The 21,581-nt window shown below is 42.8% G+C and overlaps 1 non-coding gene across 1 annotated transcript; it reads right to left on the bottom strand.

Annotated features, from left to right (window-relative positions):
- Positions 1–15,141: 15,141 nt before the first annotated feature.
- On the bottom strand, positions 15,142–15,217 carry TRNAD-GUC (transfer RNA aspartic acid (anticodon GUC)). Its single transcript has one exon. It is a non-coding gene; the product is annotated as a tRNA-Asp (tRNA).
- Positions 15,218–21,581: the final 6,364 nt, after the last annotated feature.

Here is a 21,581-nt window from a genome sequence, read left to right as displayed (position 1 = left end):
GGCATTTCAAATATGCCCAGAAAAAGATTATGTTCCATAATGGAGCAGATACTCAAATACATTTATTAGCAAAAACAAAGAGTGACAGCAAGGGGAAGGGGATGGATTTAAGAGGGCTTTGAGCCTGACCAGGCGGTGGTGCAGTGGATAGAGCATCGAACCGGGACATAGAGGACCCTGGGTTGAAACCCTGAGGTAGCCAGCTTGAGCACGGCTCATCCAGCTTGAGCATAGGGTCACCAGCTTGAGCGGGGGGTCACTGGCTTGTGTGGGATTACAGACATGACCCCACAGTTTTTGGCTTGAGCCCAAAGGTTGCTGGCTTGAAGTCCAAGGTTGCTGGTTTGAGCAAGGGGTCACTGGGTCTGCTGTAGCCCCACCCTGGTCAAGGCGCATATGAGAAAGCAATTAATGAGCAACTAAGGAACCACAACGAAGTACTGATGCTTCTCATCTCTCTCTCTTCCTGTCTCCCTGTCTCTATCTGTCCCTTTCTCTGACTCTCTGTCAAAAAAAAAAAAAAAAAAGAGAGAGAGAGAGAAAGAGAGAGAGCTTTGAGCCTCACGAGGTTTTAAAGGATCTGTGGAATGTGTGAGGTTTACTGCAGCTACCTGCTTCCTCATTATTCCTGTCCCCACTAAGCTACGTTACTTGCATCTTAAGTTTGGGAATCCCCTCTCTCTTCTGGAATTTCTCACGGTGAGGACTGGAGGAGGCTTTGCCAGTCAGGCCAGGGACAAGATCCAAGCTCTGCCACTTAGCAGGGTAGTCTTGTGAATTCTCTTACTCTGAGTCATGGTTTCCTCATCTGTAAACTGGAGATAATAATGCAGCCTTCATAAGTTTGTTGTGGATGAAATGCTGACCCTCACACCCAGAGCATGGCTCAGGGCAAGGCACTCGGAGACCCAGCGGGTGTGTCCCCTGTCCTCACACCTTCCCTCTGGGATGTGCAGCACAGGAGCAGGGTAAAGGGATGCCGACAGAGGGGAGAGAAGGACAAGGCAACAGCTGCAGTGCCACAGGCTCTAGATCTAGAAATGGGGGCAGTACAACAGACACACCTACTGCTCTACATCATTAGCAACAACAGACGGCAGAGCTCTTGTTCCCACTGCCTTCTGCTCCGCATTGCTGCCTCCCCACTGACGAGACAACTGGCAGACTGTCCTAGTTTCTCATCCCCACCTTCTGTCTAAGGTTCAAAGGCTGTTGTGTGTGCAGTGTGCTTGCATGCATGTGTGTGTGTGTGGGGGGGGGAGAACTCTTGCATATGTGTGTGTGAAAGAGAACACGCTTGTGCTTGAGCCTGTGAGTGCAGGTATGCATGTGTGTGTGCGTGTTTTGAGATGGGAAGAATTGGCCTGAAAAAAGAAAAAGATCTTTCTTCGACTTAACAAGTTTATTTCTCTTGTGAGGGACTGATAATCTGGTAGTCTCTTGCTTGAAAAGCACTCCCTACCTACAATTACTTTTTAAAATTTCTGCACAACCAGTGTGGGGCTTATGCAGGACCCCCGGTTGGAGCAGACAGGGCCTTCCACGCCCCTTCCTGGAGGGCCCCTGTGTGATCCGTCTCTGGCTGCTCCCCATGTCTGGCACAGGGCCGGGCCCTGGGAGGCACTCAGCATGTGCTTATTAAAGGGAGAATTGTCGCAGCTTGTTGGCATTATTTGAGGATCACTGCTGTCAGGGACTGACTTGCCTCAGAAGGCAATCAGAAACCATCTTCCAAAGTCGCAGTGCCTTCCTCGCTTGTACAGGTTCATTGCCAAGTCCATTGCTGGCCATGTGGCAGGTCCTCAAATATTTCTTCCACATTTGTTGCCCTGCCCAGTTGCTTGACCAAACTCAATCTCTAGCATACTTTTCTTGAGTTGTTTGTGTGGAAGGACGCAGTCATGGAAGAAGACTTCAGCTGAGGTCCACCGGTGGGCCTTGGCAATGGGTCCAAATTCAAATGCCTTTAGCACTCCTCCAAGTAACCCACATGGATAAGGCAACAATGTGTGATAAGAAAGAGGAGATTGGGAGGGCAGGCATTCATATTCAAGTATTACACACACACACACACTCCAAAAACAAACAGGACAAAGGTGAGTATGTATGTTTAAAATCAATTTCAGAAATAATTTTCCTTTATCTTTAACTATATATTTTGAGATTAAGTCTTTCTATTAATTAGGGGAAGGCAGCTGGCATTGAAAGGTGGGGGATGGAGGAATTCTCTCCCTTCAGTTTGAAATGAAATGAAGATAACTGGACCAGATACAGTCTCCCCTGTAAATTCTGCCACGCAGACCGTGGCCATACCCACGGAAAACCTCAGGGTCTGAACAAAGGCAGGAGACTTGGGCACATATATGGGGTTAAATCCAGACTGCACTATTAGCTCTGTATCTGGATGAGATACCCAACTTTGATGAGCTTGTATTTTCCATGTGTCAATTGGGGAAATAATAACTGACTTCTTGATAACATGTGGCATATTTTCTGTGCTACATATTTATCATGTTATTTAATTTAACCATTAAGACAACAAATCTGCATCATGGCTACTCTTCTCTGTTTAATGGACCTAGGGGATGAGACTGAGGTTCAGTAACTTGGCTGAGCTCACACAGCTAAGGTCTGCTAGACGGCGGGCTGCCTAACTCCAAAGCCAGTGGTCTTAATCATTTGGCCCCTCCAATGCTGTCCTTGTGCAGTTTTGAGGACCAGATGAAATTTTCTCGATGGAGTGAATAACAGCGTCTCCCAAGCACACAGAGAGAGCTTGTGTGTACTTCTTAACCACACCTCTTGGGGCCGTTTATTAGACGTTTCATAGCAGTATGAAGACGTAGAGTTTCACTCATGTTCAGTTCCTTGCAGTCCAGAAAACAGCACAGAGGGGCTGAGCAAACGCTGTCTTTATCCCGGGGACCCTCACCATGGAACCTAGGTCCCAGGCCACAGGAATGACTCAAAGTCTTCCTAAGGCCACCCTGGGGTTGTGCGGCCACAGTTTTGAAATTAACCCGTGTTGTCTCACATCTGAATAAGTGAGGTGTTTCAATAATAAGGCAAGGTGATTTATGAAAGGGCCATATGTCTTCGTAAGAAATTTATTACCCGATCATTGCTGCTGTTCTCCCTCTGTATTTGTCATGGGCGGCATGGTAATTGGTGTTTGAAGCCCGTGCTCTGGCAGGTCATCAACCGAGCCTGCTGCTCTGATCAAGCGAGGCTGGCTTGGCAGCTGCGAGCCCGAGGAACTGATGGGACGCAGGAAGGCGCAGGGCGCAGGCCGGGAGATCTTCCCACGGAGGAAGTGGCCCGAGGCTCTGGGGTCTCCAGATTAACTCATACCCACCTGTCTCTTTCTCAGCACGAAAGTCTCTATGGAAACTGGGGATCTCCTTAGACAAGCACAGGTTAAATACACATACCAGGACTGTGGCTGGTACTTCATTATGGTGCATTAATTATCATCACCTCCAATGGCAATTAATAACAATTAAGGGTCTTGTAATAACATGAGCACTGTGTGTTGCTACTTTAGAAGCTGTGGGAAAGTGTAATGGATGATTCTGGAATACCCAAGTTGAGGGAATCAATGGTATTATCTTAAAATAAGAGCAGGACAGACGTTGCCAGGCTCTGTAAACTGAATAGCACATTCTACAGGTCTCCCCCCCCCCCCCCCCCACTGTCTTTCTAGTCAGAGGTAAGGAACTGACACCGGGAATAAACAAAGCCCACAGACAGGCTTACTCGGCCAGGGAGGTGTTTTTAAGTAGTCAGAATTCGAATGCCCTCAGGCTGGACCTGCATTCTCCAGTTCCAGCATGCTCTTGACACTATTGTCTTATTATATCTGTCTGTGCCCTGAAGTCACAACCATCTCTGCTCTGGTGAAGAAAGAGTCCAGGCGAGGTCTGACAGAGTAAGCTCCCCTCTCTGGTCTGTTGTGAGGAGTAAATGAGAAAATTCCTGCGATTCACTTAAAAAATGTACTACATAGCAAGCCTTCCACAAACTTTTTAAACAATTTATTTAAAAAGTAATGGTTCTCTCCTCCAGTGGGGTTGATATGATGACCTTGGCCTTTCACACCTTATTACGGAGTCTTTATAACTACAGAGGTGATCTGGGGGCCCAGGCAAGTGGCCTAACCTCTCATGGGCCCAGTTTCCTCAAGGATCAGAGGGGTTACGTAGTCAAATGTTGATACTGCACAGGTTTGTTGGCAGACTTAAATAAAAGGATGCTTTCAATAGAGTACAGTGACTTTCTCTTTTTATATTTCTGGTGTCCAAGGCTAGAGGTCAGTGGATCAGTTAGACTCAGCCCTGGTTAATAATGACTCAGGTGGTAAGTCTCTGTCGTATCAGGAGCAACATTTTGGTTCACCAGCTTTGACGTCTGCTGACATTGGGATGAAAATCAACTCGGCCACTCACTGGCTATTTGACTTTTCCTACTGAAATAAACAATGGGAGCCGATTGCCAGAGTGGAAATGAGAATAGCAGAAGAAAAACATTGTGGTTGAAGGCACTCAATGAGACAAGCTGTGTGCAAAGCTTTTGAAAAATACTCCATCCAGTGACTGATGGGTACTCGACTTACCAGGGTGATCACTTTATATATAAAATATAAGTGTCTAATCATATTTGTTGTACACCTGAAACCAACATAATATTGTATGCTAACTGTAATTGAAAAAATTTTTTTCAAAAAAGGAAATGATCTATACATAGCAGTTGTTACGATGATCATACCCAACTTGAAATGAGAACTCCTTTTTTTCGTTCAAGAACATGCTTCCCTGTGATTTTATCCCTGTGTCCCTTTGGTGAATTGAACTTGAAATGGTAATTTTTACTCACTTTTTTAAACCAAAACTTAGAAAAAAATGACGTTATGTACCCAAATACTCTTGTAATTTTATGAAATCAAGGCACTCTAGAAAGCTGCATGAACAAAAAATATACGTTTCTAACAACTGAAAATAAAACAAAACAAAACAAAAACTTTTAAAATTAGAGCTAAGTTAGTCAAGATCCATCATTCTAAAACTATCTTGGAGGTTTTCATACATATATTTCCTGGCAGAACCCGTTATCTGGAATAAAATAATTCTGTGCTAAAGTAGAAAATGCTTTCTTTAATAAAATGTAAGTTTCCTAAGGTTAAATATGTTGTCGATAGCATTTTCCTTTCTTTTAGAAGATTTTTCATTTTACCTTGGGAAACTACAGAGATGGTAAAAAATTTGAACATAATTGACTATAAATGTTTTCAAATAATTATAGAATGAAAACTGGACCACAGTCCCCTGTTTGTGTTTAAGATGAGTGATGGGACGGTAGGTGTTTTTGCCTTAAGAAGGCCGGTTTGCTGTGTTCAACAACAGCAGAGGCTAGAGAATCCAGGCTACACAGCACACCAAGTGTTCACTTACAGGGTCGGCCTTCCTCCTCTCATCCCTTCCTCCCTCCTTACCTGCCTCCTTTGTTCTTTCCTCTAGTCCTCTTTTCTTCTTCCTTTCCTCTTCTCCCTTCCACGCTTTCTTTTTCTATCGCTGCTTCTTAATGTCTTTTCCCTCCCTCGTCTCTCTATCTCTGGCTCTCTCTGCCTTTTCTCTCTGTGTGCATCTGTGCCTCTCTGTCTTGTCTTTTTCTTTCTTTCTTTCTTTCTTTCTTTCTTTCTTTCTTTCTTTCTTTCTTTCTTTCTTTCTTTCTTTCTTTCTTTCTTTCTTTTTTTTTGTCTACGGGACAGGCTAGGCACCAGAAGTGGACAAAAGGTAAGTCCTGGCTCTGTCTCTGCCCTTAGGGGACTCAAGGTCCCCTGGGAGAAACAAATAGAGACACAGCCACCTGCTAGGACAGGGGCATGGCACCATGGGACCAGCAGTCCCTGGGAATGGGTTTAGCCCTGCCTGGGAGAGTGGAGGGGAGCTAAAGAGAAGGGGCAGCTTGAAAGCACATCTTAAGGGATGAAAAGAATTTGTCCAGGCAGAAGGATCAGCAGGGACATCCGCAACCAGAGAGTTTAAGGAATCGTGGAAGGATCAGGTCGGTGTTCCTAGATTAGAGGGGAGGAGAGAAGAGGATGATGAAGACACAGGATGGGGGGAGGGGTGGATGTCCGAAGGAGAAGGCCTTATTGTTGTATACCAGTCCTGGTTCTGTACAAAAGTCTTATCTTTTGGATCTTACAGGCCAGTTAAAAAAAAAGCTAGATCAAACTTTTATTTTGCTAAATAGAGACATTATTTACAAAAATTACCAACTGTGAGCATAATTTTATGAAATAAATGACATGTAACACCAACACTAATCAAATAAATAATCAGAATAAAGGACATGAGTTTTAAATAAATCCTTTAGATTTACCTAGAGCTCCCTATAGTGTCTTTTTATTCTTGAGGGAAAATTTAGTCACCCATCAGGATCACTACTCTTCCATGGGTCTAAGCTTGGGAGGCAGTGCTGTGCGCAGTCACAGGGAGCTTATACTTCCACATGAAGCAGTGAGGAGCCAGTGAAGGCTTCTAGGAAGATGAGGGCTAGTGTTCTCCAGCGGGGCTGCAGGAACACCCAGGGCAGTGAGGCAGCTGCCTTCCAGCAGGTTGTGTTTTTGGGTCACACACTATGGTGTCCTACCTTTCCATACCTGTTATTAGGGGAGGACTATACTCACCCCAGTGTATGGTGATGGTAAAAAAATTAATATCTAATAGATAGGAAAGCAATTGGAGACATATCAAAACTGTAGGGATCTTTAATATCAGAGGGTGGCCTAATCTTAAAATTTGGTATTAGGTGCAGATAGGTGGTCACAGGACCACAAGGAGCCGTGGAGGGGTGGGTGGTCAGGTCAAACCTTCCCATGCCGCTCAAGCACCTGTATTCAGCTCCCATTGCCAGAGCCATTAGTATGCATCAGGCGTCTAGTAGGGGCTTTGCTTTATTATCCATTTAACTTGATTCCTTGCAACAGTTTTTGTGTGATCGTATAAAATTACATACTTGTTTAGTGTTGGACAACTAATGATGGGAAAATTAATGCCTTCTTAAAAAAATCACTGTTCACCCATAATCCATTCTTTGAGTGGCACATAGTAAAGTGTTCAATAAATAGTTATATTGAGAGGATTTCTCAAAGACCTCAGAACAACTAAGAAGCATAAGTAGGAATCTCACCAAAGCCTGAATGCATTGCCCATGCTTATAACCACTGTGTACAGTTCCTAGTTTTTCTTCTCCAACTAGATCCCCTACTCTTTGCACTGTGTCTGGCTACCCTGGCAGAAAAAAATATGCTCAGGGTCCAGTTTAACAGTTACCTCCGCAGTAAGGCAATGTAACTCCTCTCAAAGCTGTGGCTTCCTATGGATACCACAGCTGGTGATAAAGTGGAAGGATCCTTGGACTGAGATGATTTGGAACTGAGTCCTGACTCTAATAGAAGCTGTGTGACCTCGAGTGACTTACAGTTTCTCTGAGCTTCAGGTTCATCGTTTGTACAGGGGATAATAACTCTCACTTTGCCTAACATTCCTGGGATATTTGAAGATCAAAGCCAAAGAGTTGGCATGGGATTTATAAAGTATAACATGCCGCCCAAGTGTCTATTAATTTAAGAGGTCAGATTAAAGTCAAAGTTGGAAGACACAAAGAAATGTGCTGTTACAGATGAAAATGTGGCAGATACTGTGTCTATCTTAAGTGAGTGCCTCCTCACTCCTTTCCTGTCCAATATATGAAGTTTAGTCAATCATTCACTCATGCATTCATAAATTCCTTCACATATTATGCATTCAACGAATATCAGGTCATTCAATATCAGGTACTAGATCCTGAAAATACTACAATGAGTAAGATATGATCCAATCTCTTTCTCTAAGAACCTCATTATCTATTATGGAGATAGACAGGTAAGTAAAAAATTGTTATAAAACACCAATCCCATATAGTCACATACAATCTTTTAGTTAGTTACTCAAAAAACCTGTTTTAATAGTTACCAAATATCTTTGAATTGCTCATATTTACAGCCTATATTTCCTATTTTGTTTTAACACGTTATGGTTTATTGATTATTTTATCTGGCATTTTTATCAAATTAGTTTTATGAAGTTTTATTATTCTTATTTTCAGTTTTTATTCCTTTTCTTTTTTAAGTGAGAGGAGAGGAGATAGTGAGACAGACTCCCACATCCATGCCGATCAGAAACTACCCAACAACCCCATTAGGGTCCGATACTTGAGTACTGAGCTATTTTTAGCACTTGAGGCTGATGTGCTAAGACCAACCAAGCTATTTTTAACTCCCAGAGCCATGCTCGAACCAAATGAGCCACTGGCTGTGGGAGGAGAAGAGGGTGATAAGGGGGAGAGGAAGAGGGAGAGAAGCAGATGCTTGCTTCTTTTGTGTGCCCTGACCAGGAATCGAACCCAGGACGTTAATACACCAGGCCAACACTCTATCCACTGAGCCACCAGCCAGGGCCTATTCCATTTCTTTGATATTTTCTAAGGGTCTTTGTATTTGGAGAGTTTCAAATTTTTTTGAAGCAATAATTGTGTCTGACATTTATATCATGCTTACTATATGCCCAGTGCTCTTCCAAGACTAAATGCACATTTACTTAATTGGCAGTCAGTTTGATCTCTCTTCACATGTCTCCTGAGCATTTTTCTGGTTCCAGAGTTCTTATAGTTCTTGCCAATTTCAAACCTTTCATTAAAAACACGAACATGGAGGAATGCATAAAGTTCTATAAGTAATGAAATCTTTAGGAACATGTACAATTTGTATGAACAGTTCCCTGCCTCATTGCATTACACAAAAGTGTCCATTCACTGTTACATGTTGCAGAATTTCTGAGTTCGTTTTAGAAAAGGTTACAGAAAATATACAGCCACTATACATGTCCAGGAGCTATTGGTGCCCTGCCAAGTAGCAATATTTATAAACTGTGGTGTGGGTTTCCTGTGACCACTGGCTGGAGTGTTTATATAAAAAACCCACCTTCCTTTCATCAGTTATAAGGTGTGGATTTCCTGTTACCACTGGCTAGAGTGTTTATATAAAAAACCCACCTTCCTTTCATCACTAGAGAATTGAGCCTAGGTCCTGTAGGCACTCTAGAGGTAGAGAGGGGAGCTCAGGAGGTGTGACAGGAGAAATACTATCATGGAGCTTACACAACTCAGGTAAAAAGGAGAAGGAGGGAGAGCTTGGGGACATTGTATTAGTTTGCTCAGGATACCATAACAAAATATCACAGACTGGGTGCCTTAAACAACAGAATGTATTTTTTACAGTTCTGGAGGCTGGAAGTCCAAGACCAAGATGTCAGCAGGTTTGCTTTCTCCTGAGGCCTCTCTTTGGTTTGCAACTGGCCACCTTCTCTTTGTGTCCTCACATGGTCTTTCCTTTGTGCAAACACATTCTTGATGTCTCTGGGTTCAGATTCCCTCTTCTTATAAGGACACCAGTCAGAGTGGATTATGACCTACCTATATGACCTCGTTTAACCTTGATGACATCTTAAAAAGTCTTATCTCCAAATGCAGTCACGTTGGGAGTTAGGGCTTTGACGTATGAATTTTGGGGAGGACACAGTTCAGCCCAACACAAAATTTTTCAAAATTTGGCTCCATTATCACCCCCTCTGGAAAACCTTCCCAGATTCCCCCAGGCAAAGTTCATTGTATAGATTCCTATATGACATCATCTATTTTTATTTATGCCACGTGCTCCACAGTGTTACGATGAGCTTTTCTCTAGGCTGTCTTCATCCCCTCAGTCACTCTCAGACTGGGGACTTTCATCTGGGGGGCTCTCTCCTTTACAGCCCATCTCCCAGCAGTGGGTAGGTGCAGTGGGTACAGCAGGACTATAAAATGACTAAGCAATGAAGTAAGGGTGGAATGTGTTTCAAAAGAAACACACAGTATCTTTAAGCCAAATGAGCAGAATACTAGCAGGCTATCAAGTTAAAAGCAAGATCTGACCAAGTTTAAGTCTAGATCGGGAATCCAGGTACACTGATATGAGATGAGGGACTGAGGGTTAATAGCCAGGAGAAGTGCCGAGACAGTATGTAGTTGTGGGAAGAGCCTGCATGGAGGAATCCAGTCGGTCTAGAATCAAATCCCAGTTTTGCTGCTCGATGGCTATGCACCAGTCATTTAATTGCTTGGAATTATAGTTGGCTTAATAGCAACATTGGATAATATGAACTAATTGGTAAGAGTGTCTGAGTAAAATGAAAAAAAAAACAAAACCTGTGCATAGAACCCACTACAGGATCTTGTATAAAGTAGGTGATTGACAAATGATAGACATTTCTACAGCCACACAGTCTCAAGTTCTTCACCATGCTGCCAATGTAGTCAGGGCTCAGCTCTGCAGATAGCTCCAAGACCCGAAGAAAACTGAACTGATTTGGAAACATTTGACCTGCCAGAGGGAGGCCTTGTAGATCCACCGTGGCAAGGATCAACTGTCATTGCATTACTAATGTTGGGGTTTTCCTTTAAAAAATTATATTAAGCCTCCCTGGAGTTCAAATGAAATGCATTTCCATGATAATTCTCAGAGCTTAATGTTCATAACATTTCAGAATAAAAAAGTCATTTCTGTGTGTACTTTGTGCTTATTAAACAGAAAAACAGATGAAAGGAGCAAATAGAGGAAAGACAACCATGATTACTTCCAATTTCTTGAGCTATCCCTGCCTCCTGGGTGCTTTGATATCGGCACAACAGAGAACAAAGTCTGGTGTTAAATGAGGAGCCGAAATTAAAGGGACAAAGTTACTCAGTTTTGTCCTCCAGGTATTTCCTTTGTAAGGTAACAAAGAGCCAAAGGACTGGATATGCGGTGGACTGGCTTCAAATTTAACTTAACTTCTGGTGACCTGCAGAATCATAGAGTGGGGAACGACCTTGGGAGGTCCTCTAGAAGCTGTGTAAATTTTAAAACTCTTCATCTGGATTATTTTTGAGACTGATGGAAGAGGAAATTTAATAACCTGCCACAAGAGCCCTTACTGGTGTTTGACAATTCTCAGCTCAGGAAAATGCCTCCGAGAGCCTGGCTAAGTGATTGTTTCCGTTGAGCAAAATGTCAGTCACTTGTTTCACCCAAAAGGTAGATAACATGGTCTATTTATATAAAAGAAACCTGGTAACTTATAAGAGGTAGTAAAAGCTACTTTGGCTTTGAAGTCCCAAAGAACTGGGTTTAAATCTCAGTGTGGGTGGTTGCTAGCTGTGTGACTTCAGGCTGATTACCTACTTCACTTACCTGAGTGCCATTTTCCTCATTTGTAAAATGAAACCCTGACCTCAAAGCATGCTGGGTACTCCATATCAAAAAGAAGGAGTCGTAATTATCAAAGCATGATATTACAGTTGACTGCTATTTTTAAGTACTGAAAATCCACATATTTGGTAGTGTACTATTTTAATTTTTAAAAAAATTTTTGAAATTCAAGTTCTTAATATCTGGAGAGAAAGACCAATGATTCAATTATTCAAATTATGTAAAAAGGCACCCTAATGCAATCTACAAGTCTAGACAGCTCTGGGCCTGTGTGAACTGCAATAAGCCACCATATTGAGGTCTTGCAAGGCTCCTATTGAAGGAATAATTATTATTGCACTTCAAAGAATTTCTGAAAAAGCAGCACATGAATGTGACAGTATGAAAATGAATGCAGGTACATGTGCCTCAGCTTTACTAAATGTCTATGATGAAAATGCAGAAGATAAGGACAAATCAGATGTTTTCTTGGGTAGGAATGGGGGAGGGGTGGGAAATACAACATTTTATCAACATAAGACCTGCAGTCTTTGTTGGGATGGGTGGATGAGGAGGAGTTGCTCAAACAAGAACTCCTCATAACTCTCAAATAAGAGATAAAATTATTCAAAGAGGAAATTGCTCACCTTTCTTCTCATTAGAAAATCACAAGAGCTTTTTTAGCAGCAAGAAAAGCTTGCACAGAAATATGTTTGCCATTCAACGACGGCACTGATGCACTTTATTGTTTAATTAGGAGATAATATTTTCATTTTTGATTTCTGTAATTGATTATATTTTCCTGTTATGTGCTATTTTGTTTATATTTTGAATATTTGTCTTAATGGATTTTTATTTGCCAATCACATAGTACAGTTACAATGTTTATTTTTTGTAAATTTACATTTTTCAATGTTTATTACATATTTATATGTGTATTTAAAGTACATTACATAGTTTTGTTAATCTCTTTATCTGACAAATTCTGTGCACTTTCAAAACAAAATAGTAATAGTATGTCAAATAAATTACTGAAATAACAGAATTGCTATCTTGCTGCAACACTGTAATCACTAAATTGGAGCTAGCCAATTGAAATTATGATGACTTTGTGCAGGGAAACATACTGGGACCCAAAGAAGGAGTCAGCAGGCCCCCCAAAACCAGAAACAAAGCTGTCTAGCATTTCCCTCATTCAAGGCTGGTATTTTCATTGTTTGATGTTAGCAGGATATCGAGTCTTACTATTGCCCATAAGCAGGTATTAGCATCAGGAGAGATGCCATGTATATTGATCAGGGAAGTGGCACAGAGTGATGTCAGGCACAACAAATATTCCACTGTGGTCTTCTGAGGGAATAGCCTGCAGGGAGTATATGGGATTTAAAGAGGCCAGGCACCTATTATGTGTAAATCACAGACCTGCTGTAAGGATTAAATATCAGGTCATCTCTGAAGGACTCCATGTTATACATATGGGATTACTATAAGGGGTGGTTTTTTACATAGTGATGAATAGCTGTGGACTTAGGGCAAATGATTTAACCTCACTGTGATGCAGTTTCCTCATCTGTAAAATGGCATTAACAATAGTGCACATTTGAGTAATATAATGGCCGAGTATCACATAATTAATACAGTAGTCCTCGGGTTATAATAGTCTCGACATATGACATTTCGAGTTTACGATGCTCACTCCAATAAAATCTTTTTTTTTTTTTTTTTCATTTTTCTGAAGCTGGAAACAGGGAGAGACAGTCAGACAGACTCCCGCATGCGCCCGACCGGGATCCACCCGGCACGCCCACCAGGGGCAATGCTCTGCCCACCAGGGGGCGATGTTCTGCCCATCCTGGGCGTCGCCATGTTGCGACCAGAGCCACTCTAGCGCCTGAGGCAGAGGCCACAGAGCCATCCCCAGCGCCCGGGCCATCTTTGCTCCAATGGAGCCTTGGCTGCGGGAGGGGAAGAGAGAGACAGAGAGGAAAGCGCGGCGGAGGGGTGGAGAAGCAAATGGGCGCTTCTCCTGTGTGCCCTGGCCGGGAATCGAACCCTGGTCCTCCGCCCAATAAAATCTTTAAAAAATTGAGACTTGAGTGTTTTGGCTTACACCATTAGCATCATACTTGCACTTACGGACTACATGGGTGAACTAGTTTGGTTACGTGCAGCGGAACAATATGCAGTATTCTTTTTCTGTGTCTTAGTTGTGTTTTTATGTTCTAGATTATGATTTCACAACTGCGTTAGGATAGGTAAGTGACTTAGCCTAGGGTGTGTTCTGATTTACACCAAAATTCGGTTTATGTCACTGTTGTAGGAATGGAAGTGTGTCATAACCTGAGGACCCCTGTACATGTAAAGGGTTTACAAAATTCCTAGTAATGGCAAGAATTCAGGATGCTACATGCCTCTAAAACAAAGTGATTATTAATATTACTATTTTCAACCTCAGAACTCAGCACATCCCAAGTGAGAGAATGGTAAAATGAGAGTTTCAAAAAATTGCAGGCTCCAACTTGCATTTCAAACACAAAAATGTATAACCACTATATAAAACATCAATTGCAAATGCTAATTTATGAAAATATAATAAAAATATAATACCAGTCTAGTATAAATTACTAGCAGATAAATTACTAAAAATAAAGTGTTATTAAAAAAAAACCCAGCCTGACCTGTGGTGGCGCAGTGGATAAAGCGTCGACCTGGAAATGCTGAGGTCGCCGGTTCGAAACCCTGGGCTTGCCTGGTCAAGGCACATATGGGAGTTGATGCTTCCTGCTCCTCCCCCCCTTCCCTCTCTCTGTCTCTCCTCTCTCTCTCTCTCTCTCTCTCTCTCTCTCTGTCTCTCCCTCTCCTCTCTAAAAAAAAACAAAAACCCAGAAAAGTAAATCTTCTCTTTAATGGTGTTTGTGTGAAACTTGGTGTGAGTTTAGCATGAGTGGACTTCTGATTTAACATGGGATAAAACACAACAGGTGGGAGATTTCAAGGTGCTCTGTGAGCCTGGAAGCAGAAGGAAGAGTGGTAGGTCCTTAGCAGAATGGAGATGGTTAAGACTCAAGTGTCTAGATTGGGGTGAGTAGGGAGCTAGGCTGCCAGTGGATAAACTCACCAATTTGTCCAGGAAATTCAGAACTTGGAAAAGACACAGAGGAAGGTGGGGAGAAGGTGAATGAGTGGGGAGGAGAATTGTGCGAGGGTTGTGAGGGGAAGGGAAACTAAATTCTGAAGTACAATAAAAGGAAGTCAAGAGCTAATGACTACAATTGACAAATCAAGAAATAGCAACACAAGTGTGCTATTTAAAAATATGGAATTAATAGCAGAAGAGAAAGCTATGATGAGAGTCTTAGGGTGGTGGGTATATGGAAAGTAGAGGAGTGCTATTTTTCAATAGGAGTTGCAGTATGACTTAATTTTTTCTTCTTCTTCTTTTCCAAGTGAGAGGAGCCAAGATAGAGATACAGACTCCCGCATGTTCCCTGACCTGGATCTACCTGGCAACCTCTATCTGGGACCAATGGCCCATCTGGGGCCATGCTTGCTATTTTTTTTTTTTTTGTATTTTTCTGAAGCTGGAAATGGGGAGGCAGTCAGACAGACTCCCGGATCCACCCAGCACGCCCACCAGGGGGCGATGCTCTGCCCATCTGGGGCAATGCTCTGTTGCGATCAGAGCCACTCTAGCGCCTGAGGCAGAGGCCACGGAGCCATCCCCAGAGCCCAGGCCATCTTTGCTCCAATGGAGCCTCGGCTGCTGGAGGGGAAGAGAGAGACAGAGAGGAAGGAGAGGGGGAGGGGTGGAGAAGCAGATGGGCGCCCCTCCTATGTGCCCTGGCTGGGAATCGAACTCAGGACTTCTGCACGACAGGCTGACACTCTACCACTGAGCCAACCGGCCAGGGCAATGCTTGCTATTTTTAGCACCTGAGGTAGAGGTCCCATGGAGCCATCCTCAGTGGCCAGGGCCAATATGCTCATATTGAGTTATGGCTGTGGGAGGGGAAGAGAGAGAGAGAGAGAGAGAGAGAAGAAAGAGAAGGAGGATGGGTGGAGAAGCAGATGGTTGCTTCTCCTATGTGCCCTGACTAGGAATCGAACCCAAGACATCAACATGCTAGACTGATGCTCTACCATTGAGCCAACTGGCCGGGGCCAGTAAGTACTATTTGATTTAAATGCATTACATGGATGCAATTTTTAAAAATTTAAAGCAAATAGAGTGTACTTTATTGAACACAGTTATTATTATACTCTATTAAATAAGAGCAAAGATATGATCAAAATGGGAAAGGTTAGTAAGGAGTTTTTCCAAAAGCAGACAATAATTATTCGATAAAGATGCCATATAGCCTATTACCTACATGTTTTCCAGTTAAAAATATTATTCTTTAAACCAGGCGTAAAAGTCTATACAAGTATGGCAACAACTGAGCCCTGTAGTTAGCTCTCTGTCACTGTAGTTGTGGCTGTAACAAAGGAGCAAACACTAGAACTGCTGTGTCCTCATCCTGTACTTGTAGGGAGAGGACCAGTCTGTGTGTGTGTGTGTGTGTGTGTGTGTGTGTGTGTGTGTGTAGGGTGGGGGGGGATTTGGAGACATGACACTTCTAATAAAGTGACTGTCAAACTTGACCCTGATCAGAATCACCTGAAGGGCTTGTGAGAACAGGTGGGGTGCTGGACTCTACGAGTTTCTGATTTGACGGGTCTGGGAGGAGTCTGAGAATTTGTAGCTCTGACCAGTTCCCAGGTGGTGCTGAGGCTGCTCTTCCTGGAACCAGACTGTGAGGATCACTGGGTCAATATGTGGTGGGCAAGTGAGTACCAAGGGCGGACTGAGGAAGAAGGGCCAGGGAAGAAACCTCTTCCTGAAAAGGTGCTTGAATAGGCTTTGTGCTATAAGGGGAGGGACAGAGTGAGGAGGAATGTAGGTGCCCTATATATTTTCGAAGGCTGGCATTGTGATGTCTTTTAATAATCTTCCTGGCTCAGCCCAACCTCCTCTACTTTAAAGAAATGTCTGGTTCTCACAATTCTAATAATATGGGCCCAGAATAGAGCCCACCAATGAAAGTCTGAAAAATAGATTCAATTATCCTTCTCCACTATTGAACTTAAGCTCTGCCATTAGAGGCAGGGAACGAGGCTGAGTGAAACATACATACCACACATTTTACCAGGTACCAAGAAGAAAGGGAATCGGCACAAGAGAAACAGGCCTAACTTGAAAGAGACTGAAGAAGATGATGCTTTCTTTGAAAAATGATTAGGTCATATCAAATTCGTCAATATTTTTAATCAACATATTAATTTGCTTTATCAGTCAAAACTTTCTGTTTCACAAGTGTCTACTGAGATCAGAAATGCAAACACAAACTGAAAGGCGGGTGGTGGTGGGGACCACCCGGACGTGGGGTTAATTTAGGCAGTTAGTGCATAAAGACAGGACAGTGGGAGGTAGAAGGCGCTCAGCTCCAGATCCGGCTCTCGGAGGCAGAGAGCTAGCATCTGACAGTCAGACTCTAAGGTGTCAGGGTGTGACCCTGAACAAAGAAACATCCCTGAGACTCAGCTAGCTCATCTGCAAAGTGAAGATAATAGCGGTCCATATTTTAGTGTTATTGTAAGTTTTAGCATGGTATCTAGCAAATGATGTTGTGGTAAACATATGTGAACTCTAATAACAGATACCAACAAGCCCTTTGAAGTCAGGTTAGGGTTTATCTCTAGGCTATCACTTAGCAGTGATTCCCTTGTGCCAGTTATTAAATTTTTCTAAGAGGTAATTGTGTTAAAATAGGGACAATAATATATAATCATTTTAGCTGTACTCTAAGGATTACATGAAAGCGACTATGACAGTATGCATGTCCCCTGCAATATTAAGCGCTCAATAGATGGAATTATCACTACCTATATGAAAGCTCTTACAAATATTAGTTTTCCTCATCTATAAAAATAGAACAAATAACTATCCCACCCTCTTTCAGGTTTGGTTTGAGGCTGAAATAAGATAATACGCATGAAAGAACCTTCTACTCATTCATTACCTCATGTAATAAATATTTTCCGTGCATCTCGTGTGTGCTCAGACTGTCCTAAGTTCCAGAAATACACTTGTAAGCAAAAAATCGATAAAATTTCTGCCCTCTTGAAGCTTATATTCTTACTACTAGAGTGGAAGAGGAAGAGATGGGTAAACCAATAAATATATAAAATCAGGTAATGGAGTGCTTTAGAGAAAAGTAAGGTGAAGTAAAGAGAATGGGGCTGAGGTAGAGCAGTCATGCTATTTTACAAAAGGTGGTCAAAAAAGAAATAGCCAATAGATGGCATTTTGGCAAAGACCTGAAGGACACAAAGGGTGACAATCCAGGTGGAGGGATAATCATCCTAGCCCCCAGTGTAATGGTATCAGGAGACAGGGCTTTTCTGGAGGTAATTAAGGTCAAATGAGGTCATAAGGATGGGGCCCTTATCCAATAGAACTGGTGTCCTTATAGAAAGAGCTCCCCCCCACACACCCTTTCCCCCAGAGGAAAGGCCATGTGAGGACACACGGAGAAGGTGGTTGTCTGCAAGTCAGGAAGAGACTTCTCATCAAAAACCGAATTTGGTGACACCTTGATCTTGGATCTTCTAACCTCTAGAACTGTGAGAAAATAAATGCCTGTTGTGTAAGCTACCCAGTCTGTCGTGTTTTCTCACGGTAGCCCAAGCAAACCAATGCATTATGGTAGGAATGTGAGATGGGCAGCCATTAAGGACCCTTTTACTTTTGTGTGTAAAACATAGGGGCCAAGATTGTAAGCTAAGAAATTAGTTAGGAGTGTACTATAATAATCCAGGCAAATGATAATAGCTGTCCGGGCCATGGCAACAGCAGCAGAGAATGTGGTGAGAAGTGGCTAAATTCTGAATACCGCTGGAAGGTAGGGCGAGCAAGAAAATGCTTGTGGAGGGGTATGGGGTGTGAACCAAGGGGGTGTGTCAGAGGTGAATTCAGAGTTTTTGGCTGAGCACCTGGAGGACTGGAGCTGCCATTCACCAAGATGGGGAAGGCTATGGGGGGAGGAGCCGGATGGATAACCAGAGTTTGGGCCTGGATTGTGGAGTGTGAGCTGCCTAGCAGACATCAATAAAGATGGGGATACGGATGGAGTCATGAGCCTTGAGTTCAGGAGAGTGGTAGAGTTGGAGATGAAACTGTGGAAATCATTAGCATATAAATGACATCCAAAGCCATGAGACAGCATGATAAAATTTCTAAATAGTAAAATGTGAAATATTTCTAAAGATGCAGGTAAATCAATTAGGGTCTTTGGTATCCTTCTGTGTTCGGTTTCTGTAGAGCAGTCCCACTCACAGTGTTTCTTCTCTGTGTCCTTTACTAATGTGGCATCATGCCATTTTAAAATGGAATAGGAGGAGACACCTACCAGCTGTCAATATTTTGTAAACAGAGTAATTTACTACTTCCATAACATATTACAGGGCCATCCCAGTTGCCAAATCTATTAGTTTTGCTTATCAGCAATCCTACACTTAACTATGTGTTGAGCACTTTGCTAGCAATGGGGGAAACAAATGAAAAAGATATGTTCCCCAGCTTTAGGGAGTCATGTATTTTCAGTAGAGTGTGATAAGTGTGATGACAGAGACATGCACAGGGAATCGTGGAATCCCAGTGCCTAAATCATCTCGCTTTAGTCAGCCAAGGAGTTTGAGCCAAAGGATAAGTGTTTGCAGGGTGTTTACAGGGGCGGGTGAGGTCCAGGGCCACCTGAGCACCAGCACAGAGAAGAAAGGACAACTTGGTATGTGTTAGAACCCCAGACAGGTCAGGGGGTTGGGGACTCAGGAGATGCAGGGAGTGATAAGGATATGATGCTGGGACACAGACAAGGGCCAGGATGTGCAGGCCTTCAAATTCCTTCTGAAGAACAAGGGGTTAACATCTACCTTGGAGAGAGGAAGGGTAGGAGGGAACATTGAATATGTTTAATAGGGAAGTGTTTATAAATTAGTAATCAATGTGATATCAGAGTCATTTTAAGGAACTAACTCCAAAGAGTGGAATATATTTGTGTTTACAGTCATCTTCATATATTACTGACAAAAGTAAAATACTACAAGGAACAACAATAAGAAAATGACTAAATTAATTATGGTGGATCCATCCAATAATAGTCCATTTACTCAATGGAATATTACTCAGTCATTTAAAGTGATTGGTATTAACAGTACCTAGTATCATGGGAAAATGCTTATGGTCTGAGTGAAGCAAACAAACCAGGCTTTTATGTAAAATATAACAGTCACATAAAATATAGCTCCATAAAGACTGGAAGAAATACACCCAAATGATAGAGTGTTGTTATTTTTTTGGCGGGGGAGGCTGTCTTTTCTTTAATTTCTAAACTCCATGTAATAAGTTTAGATTAGTTTTAAAATTAAAACTCATGAATACATAAACAATCAAAAAGTTACTTACAAAAGCATGACAGTGTTGTTACTTTTCATTAATAAAAACAATAAATCATGTGTGATAACTTTATTGGAGTTAAATGAGGAGATAAAAATCAGTGTTTATATCATTTTGTTTTTATAAAGTACACGTTTTCAGCAGCACTGGGTGAGGCATGTCTGAACACACAGCTGGGACCTGGCGAGAAAATGCATCCTCTGCAACGGAGCGCAAGCCACCAGCCTCTCCAGACCTGGTGCACGCAGCATCCTTCTCCTGGTGCTCTCAGCTGGGACCTAGTGCAAATGCTCTCACCAGGACAACGCAGCTTAGGTTTGACCTCATCTCAGTTTTCTGTATTATTGCAGGGAAGGGGCAACAGTTCAGGATTACCTCCATTTCCCAATGCATAGGGGTTAAATCTATATAGCTCATGCCCTGGAGGAATCCGCCTAATAACTGTGGAGGACCAAAGCAGGTGAAGAATGGTCGCTGGAAGGCCCTTGATGAGTGGGCAGGAGTCCACTAAGTGGTGAAGGCAGAAAAGGGCACTCCAGGCAGAAGACAATACATAGAGGTGTGTGTGTGTGTGTGTGTGTGTGTGCTCGCGCGTGTGTGCATGTGCTGAAAGGTGGGGATGGAAGAGAGGAGTCTACAGATGACACTGGGAATTCAGTACAGAGCCAGATTATAAAGACTTTTAACGTCTCCATTCGAGAATTTTTTTTTAATTCCATTTCGCAAAGGGGAGCCATCAACAAATTTTCACCACAGGAGTGGGCTTTTCATATTTGTAATTGGGCAGGACACTCAGAGGGCAGTGTGTAGGAGGGTGTGGAAGGAGTGAGACTAGATAGAGGTAGAGTACTCCCAAGGTTTTTGTTTGTTTGTTTATTTGTTTGTTTGTTTTAAGACAGAGAGAGGGATAGACAGGGACAGACAGGAATGGAGAGAGATGAGAAGCATCAATCATTAGTTTTTTGTTGTGATATCTTAGTTGTTCATTGATTGCTTTCTCATATGTGCCTTGACTGTGGGCCTTCAGACCGAGTAATCCCTTGCTTGAGCCAGCGATCTTGGGTCCAATCTGGTGAGCTTTTGTTCAAACCAGATGAGCCCACGCTCAAGCTGGCGACCTTGGGGTCTCGAACCTGGGTCCTCCGCATCCCAGTCCAACTGTCTATCCACTGCGCCACCACCTGGTCACTTCCAAGGTTCTTGAGAAAGATAATATGACCTTGAACAAAGGTAGTGGCAGTGAGGATTCACTCTTCCATTAGACAAATTTCTTCTGAGCATCTGCTATGAGCCAAACATCGTGCTGAGCAATGGGGAGGAATTACAAGGAGAAAGACAAGGTTCCTGCCCTCAGGGATTGGACACTATAACGTGTTGAGAGGGAAGGAAATGCTTGAGTGTATTTCAGAGGAAGAATCGACTGATGCTTTAGTTCCTTCAGTGCAGGAAGGGTGAGCTCTACAAAATCCAGAGGCAATCACACTGGATAAGCCATTTTCACTAAATCAGCAACATTCATGCTTCTAATTACATCTAAAAAATAAATACATTGGAAAAGGCAAGCATTCAGGGCATGGGCTTTTCCCCTGGCATGTGAAGTTTAAAGCTCCTGGTTTGAGCATTTCCATCAAGGGCCACAGCAGAACGTGCAGAAGCACAACAGGCAGGGGCAGAAGATGAATGGAGAAGCAGGTCACGTGCGTTGCAGGCTCAGCTGTGTATCATTTGCTTTGTGATTTAAGGCAAGTTACCACCTCACTTGCAGGTGCAAGTTCCTCATCT

The sequence above is a fragment of the Saccopteryx bilineata genome, chromosome 3 (assembly GCF_036850765.1).
Source record: "Saccopteryx bilineata isolate mSacBil1 chromosome 3, mSacBil1_pri_phased_curated, whole genome shotgun sequence".
Taxonomy (NCBI): Eukaryota; Metazoa; Chordata; class Mammalia; order Chiroptera; family Emballonuridae; genus Saccopteryx; species Saccopteryx bilineata.
The sequence above is the reverse complement of the archived record's forward strand: the minus strand, read 5'-3'. Positions and strand labels throughout refer to the sequence as shown.